Consider the following 12077-nt stretch of genomic DNA (forward strand, 5'->3'; position numbering starts at 1 on the left):
GGACATCTATAACCTGGATGAGACCATGGCTAGAGAGCAATTCATTGAATTTCTTAGTGTTGAAAGAAGCCAAATTGTCCAGATGAACATTCAAGTCACCACATATCAAAAGAGGTGTCGGACGAAAAATGTTATCATCAAGCATGGATGAGAACTCATCTAAGAACTTAGTGAAAGAAGATCGAGTCCCAGGTGGCCTGTAGATAACGACAATATCGGTGCTGATGCTGTTTGATGTAACAGTTCCTGACGTCACTTCAAAGCTGTCATAGACAGAAGATGGTTTAACACTCACGTTCAGTTCATTGCGGTAAAGGAATCCAATGCCTCCACCTCGTCTACCAGGTCTGGGTCGGTGCTTGAAGATAAAGCCATCTGGACAGAAGTCAGCCACCACTGCATCATCACATGGAGTAAGCCATGTCTCACAGACGCATACCATGTCAAGGTGCTTATCTATGACAAAATCTTGAAATTCTGAAGATTTATTCCTGAGTGAGCGAGCATTAAGAACACAAAAATTCAACTTATCGTGCCTTGCTTCCACAGAAGAGGTTTCGTGGGAGAGATTAGGAGATCTCTCTTTGGATAGTTGATGTTCATGCTGCTGCTGTCTTCTTCTCCTTCTGAAGCCCTTGCTTCCACGATGAGTCTTCCTTCTGCGATGAATACCCAAGGCTTTGATTCTACTGAACAGTTCATCAGGCAGTCTGGTGTAGAGCACACGTGGAAAAGGCTGTAAATCACGTAGAGTGGTACCAGTATATATAATACGCTGGTTATGCTTTGGAGCAAGGGGATAGACACTATCATGAGATCCATCATGAGGGTCTGATGGACCAGGGTTGGTGCTGACATCTCCAGATTTCAGAATTTCATAATGTATTTGTATAATGATGTATTCATACAGATTTATTATATGTCTTAAATCAATTGGCTAAAATCATGTAAATAGCAATTAGAAGTACATACAGCATCTAGCGCCAGTAGAAGATGTTTTGGAAATAAAGACCTATAAAAGGGAAGAAAGAACCATGGTTCTGCTTCATACACGGTGCAGAAGCTTCATGAAATCGATATAATTGCCCACTATAAGATATTGTTTAAAAAAAATAGAATCAATTATTACAGAGCATAAACACTAGAGCTATTGTAAAGAACATGATTAAAGACAACAGGAATAAAAAGCTTGCAGGCTTTAACGACTGGTGCTATGATAATGATTCACATAATATATGTTGCCGAAATATAATTATGCTACGCAAGAACTCGACAAACAAACTTTAGACACTTATCTTCATTAACATGCATGAACACATTGTCACAGTTTTATGACCTGTTGTGAAGCATAACTACGTGTATATTAATTATTTCTGATGCCACAATACACATGCATTTTTTTATATTTTTGTTTTTATTGAGAAATAATCATGGACAATCACAGTATATACAAATAATTAGAGCACTGAGATACAGAATCACAAAAACAAAGACATAAAAAACAATGATAATAATAAAAGGGAAGAGGCAGGAAAAAAAGACAATAATGATCCCTTCAGGACTCCAGGAACGACACTCCGAGCTATGTTTTTGGAGATAGTAACAAACAAAGCAAAATAAAATACATTTCATTTTGTTTTGTACAACATTTTTTCTAAGATATATTTGCCAGATTGGAAAAGACGATACAGGGATGCAGGGCGATCCATGTACATTATATACCATCAAACCTACCACACCCAACAACCTCCACATCGACCCCCCCCCCCCCCCACCCCTATCTCACTCCTAAACTCACTCTCTCTCTCTCTCTCTCTCTCTCTCTCTCTCTCTCACTCTAACACTCTCTAACACTGTAGAATCCACAAACACATCAGAGGAAAATCACACTACAACCCCTTCTCGTCAAATCCATGAGCAAAAATCTGTGTGAAAAATAATCAGAGAAGTTATATTAAACTTCATAGAGTGCATAGTTAACGACGTTATGGTTCGAGAGGTTAAACTTGGAGGTCGCCCTGGAACATGAGGAATACCAGTATCACAGTGAACGTGAATACACTTAGTTATTGTACAAGAAACTATTGTCGAGGGTTGCAGAAGTAAACCAACACAGACATGAAATAATTATTTCAGCATAAGCCAGGGTGAATTGAGAGTGTGCAAGGAAAGAGATTGGGCTATTTGAAACGTATGACAAACACATCAGTACGTTAATAGTGTTGTACATTAATTATGACCATTGGAAAATACAGAAAATAAATAACACAAAATCAATATCTACAGCTTAGTAATAATTCATTTTCATATACATGTACAGAATGGTGAGGAAACATAAAAAAATCATAGATCAAATCGCCATTTCTTGAAGTGAAGTTGTAGTTTGTTTCTCTTTTTAGCTGAGACATACTCAATATCTTTTTGTTTCCTTACAAAGTATTTGAATGCAATAAAATTGGGAAGACCGTTTTTAAGCTTGCAGGTATAAATATAATATTTCAAAAGCAAAAATAAATAGGTCAGAAATTTATCATCACTAAAACCCTACACATGCATTATTATATGTAATCGTTGCGAATTAGTAAATAAAGGAGAAATAGACATAAAACAATGTCAATTAATGGTATACACTACAACAGACTGAACATAAGAAATATTGTATGTATAATTATGTTTGAGAACGTGCGTGAATTATAATAGATATGTGAAGTGCGAATTCGTTATAGGGTATCTAAAAGGGACTTAAAACACAGGGCCTATACATGTACTACTACTACTACTACTACTACTGATAATAATGATAATAATAATAATAATGATAATTATTATAATGATAATAATAATAATGATAATAATAATAATAATGATAATAATAATAGTAATAATAATAATCTTCTCCAATGTCCTGCCATTACACCTACGTTTTATGGTCAGCGATATTTTTTGCTGATGCTGCTCTTACTTTTTTTATTAGAAAGTTGGACAACATTGGAGACACACACAGCATACCATAATTTTTAGTCAATCTTAGATTTTAAGTTCGACTTAAAACCTTTGTGAAACACCCTGATCCTGGTATTCAGATGACATACAAATCTACCTGACCTGTGACCCATCTCAGAGAGACAATGTAAACCAGACATTAAAGGAAGATGTCAACTGTTATGTCTGAGATTAGAAAGTGGATGCTGAGGAATAAGGTGAAATTAAACCAAGAGAAGACACCCATTATCACGGGCGGATCCAGGAATTCTGTAAAAGGGGGGGGGAGGCGCAACTAATATTTCTGGTGCCACTTCCGGGTTTCATTTCATTTCTTTGCTTTTATTTCTTTTGTTTTTATCAAAACATAAAGGGGGACATGCACCGGTTGCGACCCCCTCTGGATCCGCCACTGCTTATGAATGATCTGCATTGGCATTCCATCTCTAAAAGAATTGAATTCAAGACTGCTACACTTCCTTACAAAGCAGACCCTCCATAATGAAGTACCAGTGTATCTTTCTGAGCTCCTCCACATCCACCAGTCAACTTATAACCTCAGGTCCAATACATGTAGGCCTACTGTGCTTACCATCCCAAGAACCCGAATAGTCCAAGAGTATTAGTTTTAACCCGGACATTTCTGGTAACAAGCTGATTTTTTCAGGATAGGTCCAGAAAAATGTCTAGAATAACATACTAAAAGTCCTCATAAATCCTCTTTGAGCGTTTTCCGCAATCCAAGATGGCGTCCAAAATGGCCGCCATTTGAAAAAATTCTTATAGCTTTTCAACCAGAGAACCCAAATACAAAATTTGAATTTCTAGATATACGTTTTGAAGCATGAAGAACTCAATAAAACACATATTAAGAGATGTTGATGCACGCAAGTACCATAATCCAAGATGGCGTCAAAAATGGCCGCCATTTCCTGAAATTCTTATACTTTTTAGCCAGGTAACCTAAAATCAAAATTCAAATGTCTAAATATATGTTTTGAAGGATGAAGTAGTCAGTAAAATACATATTAAGAGTTGTTGAAGCACAGAAGTACCATAATCCAAGATGGCGTCCAAAATGGCCGCCATTTCCTGATTTTTTTTTTCTCATAATTTTGCGAGTAGATTTCAACTGTACACACTTGGAATGTCGAAACATACGTTTTGCGTCACAAGGAACCAAATATAATACTTATTCAGAGATATTGAAACACAAATAAAGTACTTAAACACTTTCAGAAATCCAAAATGGTATCCAAAATGACTGCCATTTCCTGTTTTTCTCATAACCCTGAAACTAGGTAACCGCGATACGCACTTAAATGTATGAATATATATTTTGAGACATAAGGAACCCAACGCACGTAAGTACAAATAAAACCACGTGAGTTCTTCGCAAAAACTAAATGTTGCCCAAAATGGCCGCCGTCTGTTTATCAAAAATTGCTGTTTCTAAGCCTGTTTCAAGAGACAAAGCAATTCAACAACTCAGTAGGTCCAGTGGAATCTTTCCCTTGAATGTGCACAACACGGGTATAGGTTGGGTTGAATGCACCCCCCCCCCCCCCTTTGGGGAAGGGGGTGGCCTGTTCAATCATTATTTTTCCAAATATTCAACCTGAAGTATTTGCACTTTATCATTGAATTGCAATCATAAAAATGCTAAACGCCCCTTGCTCGCCCCTTTCCATAGACCTTGTACACTTTTGAGATTAACAAATTTCTAAATATGTCATCAAAAAGTGTGCACTATAGATCTTTCACTAATACAAAATGCAAAAGTTAGTACCCTCATATTGGAGGGTAATTTGCCCTTCCTAATCCTTCCAGCGCTCACTTCCCTCAATATAAATTAAATACCCCTTTAACAACTCTCAAATATTCCATCAAATGTGTGCAAATTATAGAATTATTTTCATTTCAATTCAAGTGTAAAAGCTCCCTCGTGCTGGAGGGGATGGGGATACTGACACTATGAATTATCTACTCTTTGAGGATGGACAATCAATATAACACCAAGGGTGCACTAGGTCGGTTAATGACGATCATAGAAATACAAAACTCCCTCCAGTCGAAAGTGATTCCCCCCCCCCACCCCACATCCTCTACTAGCTCATTGTCTTGAATATACTAGTCTTTTTTCTATACTTACACTTTTTAATAGAAACAAAAATCTAGTATTTCATCAACAGCGCGCAACATGAAACCCGTAACCTGAAAAAAAAAAAAAAAAATCTCCATTTTAAGGGAGGGCTCATCACCTCATACACCTCCCCCGCATATTTCCATGAATATTCATTTTCTTGCTTTTAGGACAAAAACAAATCTCAGATATTTCACCGAAAGGGCGCGCTAAATCTCTGAATTTCAAATTGGAAAATGCCAAAATCTCCATCGTATGGGAAGGAGTATTCTCCTCACATACATGTACCTCCCCCTCCCCGACACTTTCCTGAATATATATTTTTCCTAAAGTTTTCAAATAGAAACAAATATCGGATATTTAAGCAAAATGGGTGCAACAGATCTGTGAATTTCAAGTCTGAAAACACGAAATTTTCCCTCGTGTGGGAGCGGGCAACTCTATGACCGCACTTCCATGATTATACATCTTTTTGTTCCTTTTTCTATGGAAACAAAAATCTACTATTTCACCAATAGGGTGCATCAGATGTCTGAATATCAAGTCTGAAAATGTAAAATCTCCCTCATGTCCATTTCCCTGAATACTACTTTAAACATTTCCTACTCTTCGATGGAAATAATTCGATATCTTACCGTTTGCACTTTATGTTTCACTTTCGAGTAAAATAAAAGAGATCCCTCGTGGGAGAGGAGTATCCCTCCTCCACGTACCAATAACTATGAGTGCCATATTCTCTGATTTCTATCTATTATATAATTTTACCTAATCTACACGAAATGAATAAGATAATTTAGACACTATATGTTAAGGTGGAGCAATATACTGCACCGAAGAAATTCACTGTCATGTGATGAATTACACATTATTTTGTAGCACATGTAGATACTAATTTTGAACATTTATGTAGCACATTAATCAAAAAGAATTGTTTTTACTTCTCAAGTTAGTGATAACTGACATTATTTTCATTTAGAACTCACATGGTAGACATCAAATGTACTGATAATAAAAAGGGGCTAGCACTAAATTTTCATCTCATGTGCTTGAGGTGACGAAAATGTACAGTGTCGCGGCGAACGTTAACGGGCTGTAATCTGGATAAAAAGCTATAAGAATTTTTGAAAATGGCGGCCATTTTGGACGCCATCTTGGATTACGGAACTTGTGCGTGTCAACATCTCTTAATATGTATTTTATTGAGTTCTTCATCCTTCAAAGCTTAATATATTTAGACATTTAAATTTTGTATTTGGGTTGCCTGGCTGAAAAGCTATAAGAATTTCAGAAAATGGCCGCTATTTTGGACGCCATCTTGGATTTCGGTAATTGCGTGCATCAACATCTCTTGATATGTCTTTTATTGAGTTCTTCATGCTTCAAAACATATATTTTGACATTTAAATTTTGTTTTTGGGTTCTCTAGGTGAAAAGTTATAAGTATTTCTGGAAATGGCGGCCATTTTGGACGCCATCTTGGATTGCGGAAAACGCTCAAAGAGGATTTATGAGGACTTTTAGTATGTTATTCTAGACACTTTTCTGGACCTATCCTGAAAAAATCAGCTTGTTACCAAAAATGTCCAGGTTTAGGCCTTTTTTGACCTAATGCTCTTGGACTAGAACAGCAGCCGGACGTCGCGCCTTCAGTATTGCCTCCCCACAATCCAATCACCAGTTAACTACAGACTGATTTAAAAAACAAACTGTTGAAAACCTCCCCGTTCCAAAAGTAAGACCTCTTTATAGTTCTTACTTAATTTCACTGCTAGTGATCTGAGAAGTTTAAAAGTCATTGTTTATTTGTTTTGTTTTGTACTTTCTCTGTATTGGTTTGTTTGGTAAATATTGTTGAATTTTTGAATTTTGTTAAAATTTTTGAAGCGCTTTGTGTCTGTTTAGAAAAAGCGCTATAATATTGGTTATACACTCGTAAAAAAAGAAAGAAAGTAAACACTTCTTCGAGTTCATATTTTTCATAGAAGATTTTGATGAAAATCATGAAAATGTATTATATACCATAATAAAGGTGATTTTAATTGGTCATCAACTAGTAGGTTAATACAAAGGGAAACTTTACGCATGAGTGAACACATTCATTTTTGCATTCCAAGGCACAAAAGTAAAAATTGCAAAATTTGACATGTTGTCTTTCATATGGCAATACCCATCAAGATAACAATGACAACAAAAAAACAGTTTACCCCCAACGAGAGACATAAATGAAATAGCAAAAAAACAAAAACAAAAAACAAACAAACAAACAAAAACAAACACACAAACACACACACCAGTTTTTGTTGTGGTTATCTCTTTATAACCTCAAATTAAAACAAAGTGGGAAACTAAAGGGGAAAATAAGAATTTTCTGTCAGCTTAAACTTCAAACGACATAGGGAGTAATGGCATAAAGGTGACTAGACAGAATTTCTTTATTTCACTTTTTTTATTGAGTAATTTAAGGATTCATGAGATGAATTTATGAACCAAATATTATTTCTAATTTTCCTAATTTGAAAATAAATACAAATTTCCATCATTTAAAAAAAAAATATTGCTTCTTCTCTTAATTCATTTGAATTTGGATTTGACCCAGGATTCCTCATTTTCCCCTTGTTTTTAGCCTTTATTAATATTTTAGGCTTCAAAGATATTATAGAGATCAAAGGTTTATTTCTACAATTCAATTCATGTATCTATATAATTGTGTTATTAATATGTCTTATGTTCTTATTGTTATAACAAGAGGACTTATATACGCATGAATGACAACTTGTCCATTTTTGCAATTTTTACTTGTGTGCCTTGGTGGAGAAAAACAAATGTGTTCACTCATAATAATGTGTAAAGTTTCCCTTTTTATTGACCTACTACGTTGATAGCCAATTGAATTACCTTCAATACGGTTTACATTAACTTTTAGCCAAATATTCTATGAGAAATATAAACTTGAAAAAGTTTTTTATATATAATTTATTTATTCATTTTTATGTATTTATTTATTTCATTTATTTATTTCTTTTTTTTTTCTGAGTGCATGAATACCCGACCAACATTTCCACGTGGGGCCCATTTGGGTAAATTGGGTTGAAATGGACTGACTGCAACGGCCCCATGTTGCAATATGGGCGACTTCATTGGCCCCAATTGGGGCCACTCGTTTGGCCACGGGGGCTGTATATAATGGCCCCACGTGGGCTTGCCCGATGGGACGCTGGTGGGCATCATATGGGTAATATGTTTACCCTCATTTTTAGTTAATCTCTTTCTAATTGTAATGGGCTTGCCCAAGTATGCCCTTCTTGGTCCCATGTGGGGGCCATGTGAGGCCCATGTAGGACCCAGAGAGAGCCCCGGGTTTTCAAATTAGCTCATCTGGGGGAAATAGGCCTATGGATTGAATTGGGCATACTATTCATACGAGAGTGTGTGTACAAGCACACTCTGGGATTGAATGCCTAATCCTATTGTCCTTCCCTTATCGGCCTACCTCCTACTTAATCCTATAACTGATGTTTCTGTGTCACGTTTATATATACCTGCAAAAAAAAAAAAAGAAAAAAAAACTGTAATGCCTGAAGACAATCATGATTACTATAATTAGATCATCTAAATCCTTAATAATTATAAAATATCATTATAATATATAAAGTATTAAAATATAAAATACATCTTAATAACACAATCTCAAATTGTGAATAACCGAACAATAATGTAAGCTAGTACAATAACACTTTAACACAGAAAGAAAAGTCTTCTGTATACATATCCACTAGTTTTCATATTTTAGAATTTTCATTTGAATATTCATGATGTACCCTTTAGGGCACATTCATAATGTACCCTTTAGGTCCTTTGTGGGGGCCCCTGTGGGACACATATGGGTATAGAAATCACAAGTCCCAATAAGTTAATTCAGAGCTGTTCTCAAGACATCTATCTGAAAATTATAATGAATGAGTTTTGTGGATTTGCAAACTCAAAGAAATACGGTACATAGGCCTACATTGTACATTATAGCTAGTGCCCACATTTCCTTTTTCCATAATTTTCAACCCTCTCCCTTAAAGCACAAAGTGACATTACGACAGTGATACGCGCTATAGCACGAACTGTAGGCCTATAATAATGATGATGATGATGATGATGATGATATTAATAACAATAATAATGATGATGATGATATTAATAATAATAATGATAATAATGATTATAGTAATGATGATGATATAAATAATAATAATGATAATATTGATAATAATAATGATAACAATTAATAGTAAGTTACAATTCTGCCCTACTTTGGCAAAAGGAAGCAAGTGATATTTTAAGGATACTGACTTTTTTTTATTGATTTGGCATATTTGAGGCATGCTCTATTTAACTGCAATTTGTACGTGTGTATTTTGATTATAAGTAAATGTACCCATACAGTGAGGCCCTACAGAAAAAAAAAAAGAAAAAAAAAATGAGTGAAAAGAACTCGTAGTCTGGCTTTGCGAACCCTTGGACAGAGTTTGAGCTGAAGAACCCCCCTTGGAAATTTGATGGATGAAAGGATATATATATCTCACTTTTTTCAGGTCAGTGAAGATGAAACAAGTTTCTCCCAGCTATTTTACAAAATTTTTTGAATTTTGAAATTTTGATTTTTAACACACGTCTCTTTGCGTACCCGTGACTCGGCGTGAGCCCTGTAAGGGTCGTACAGAACGTTGAGGGCAGCAAATCTCACTACGCCATAATGGTGGTATGCTTGCTCACATGAACTTGGATGGAGCATGCCATAACTTCTTGAGATCAGGCCAGACCGACAGAGAGACAGCAAGTAAGATAAAGCAATCATGCCGAAAAATAATTTAGTGTGTAAGAGTTCATTCCTTTTTATATCGTCCGTCGTTGTTATTATGATTATATCGACACTTAGTGGGTGGAATACTCTGATTAACTTGCTAATGAACACCCACACGCCGCCCACCACACAACGTTCAAGCGGACCCCGGGCCGCGCTGGCGGTGCGGTTAGCTCGCGTTCCCTCCTCACGGTAGGGCTACAATTTTAATGACGTACTATTACTAACTAACGTTACTTCTAACCGTTACTTCTAACCTTATTGTCCTTACTTCTAACCTTACTTCTAACCTTATTGTCCTTACTTGTAACCTTACTTCTACGACTACGGTGCTTCTTATCAAAGCCTGTTCAGCAACTGGATGAGGGTTTGTGGTGTAGAGTTTCTGACATTGGATGCAGTATGCAGCAGTTTGTGCTTTGTGCTCTTTCAAATGCATTTATCAGTTTATGGGGGCCTCAGGCTGCTTTCACATAGAAGTATACTATTCGGGTATTTGGGCTCGTTTTTCGAGGGCACGCGAATAGCTTGAATCGGACAATAGGATTTCCTCACACCGGTTCACATAAGAGGGCACTATTCGAAAGTACCGAATACCTGCGAAAAGTATAGCAAAGTGGGAATCGAGCTTGTTCGATTTTCTTGCAGCGTATACCGTCTCTCGTTTATGAAATAATGACACTTTTGGTCTGGATTTGCCCGTTAGCAAATATAAGCATGTAGACCGACATTCTGATGCAGTTTAGAAATTGTTAATAAGATTTGCTGCGATGTAGGAGGAAGAAATCCTCACTACATGGGATGGTGAGTTGACGGTGCGGGTGATGGTGTATTCGGTGCTCGAATAGCGAATAGCGAATAGCGAATACTTCTATGTGAAAGCAGCCTAACAGTTACAGGTGCTCACTGGCACTGTGCTGTGCAAGTAAAAACTCTGCCATGCTTAAAGGACAAGTTCACCTTCATTACCAAGGATTGAGAGAATGCAGCAATATTCAGTAGGTCCTAGGCCTAGAACACATCAGTGAAAGTTTGAGGAAATTGGACAATCGATGCAAAAGTTATGAATTTTAAAAATTTTTGTGTTGGAACCACTGGATGAGGAGACTACTAAGGCTCATGATGTCATATGAGTGCAACAGTTTTTTTTCGCATAATAAAAGAGCACTTGGCTTGCCTCTTTCTGAAGGCAATGGGTGTAATATTACCCGTAACATATGTCAGTACCAGTACCGGTAACGAGTCAATGGAATGAGTACTTTTTTCAAAAGATGAAATTTTGTGAAATTCTCTTTATATTTTCCTATATTGTGGTACGCATGTGACATAATACACTGCAGTAGTCTTCTCATCCAGCGGTGACTGCACAAAAAAAAAAAAATCAAAAATTCATAACATTTGAACGGATTGTCCGAATTTCCTCAAACTTTCAATGATGTGTTCTACTAATGTTGCTACATTCTCTCAATCCTAAATGTTAATGAAGGTGAACTTGTCCTTTAACATTAGTTGGCTTCTAATTAACTATAGAAATTATCTACACAGCACAGCTCAGCCCAGTCGCTGTAAGTAGCTGTATTTGCACAGCGTACTAACAGCGTCTGGTCGGGCTAACTTCTGATATATGCCATGGCACGGCTCTCTTGCAGCAGTTCAATGATGTATTGAGGAAGCCTATATCCCTGTCCCTGATTGTCCTTCAGAGACTGGGTTAGTAAATATTCACAGTTTGGCACCAAGAATGTACAAGTCATATCCGTGATATTTCTTCTTTCGTTCATCTTCTATAATTTCCTGTGCAACACCCCTGTGTAGGGGCCAACTGGAAAGGGCCGGGGGGGGGGGGGGGGGGGGGGGGGGGGGTGCGCTGCACTGGTGTTTAGCGCGGAGAGAGATTCAGAGAAGGTAATATTTTAAACACTGTCTGCCGAAATCTCAATTGTTAGCACGAGGGTGATTCTACTGTTAGTATTGAAATTGGATAATTAATGCTGGCGAGAATTAGAACAGAAATCATTCGCAAAGTGCCACACAAAGGTTGCATCAAAAGCCAAAGAATGAACGGGAGGTGTGGAGATGAACTCGTAGAAAAGCGTCTTT

Source organism: Diadema setosum, chromosome 10 (genome assembly GCF_964275005.1).
Source record: "Diadema setosum chromosome 10, eeDiaSeto1, whole genome shotgun sequence".
Classification (NCBI taxonomy): domain Eukaryota; kingdom Metazoa; phylum Echinodermata; class Echinoidea; order Diadematoida; family Diadematidae; genus Diadema; species Diadema setosum.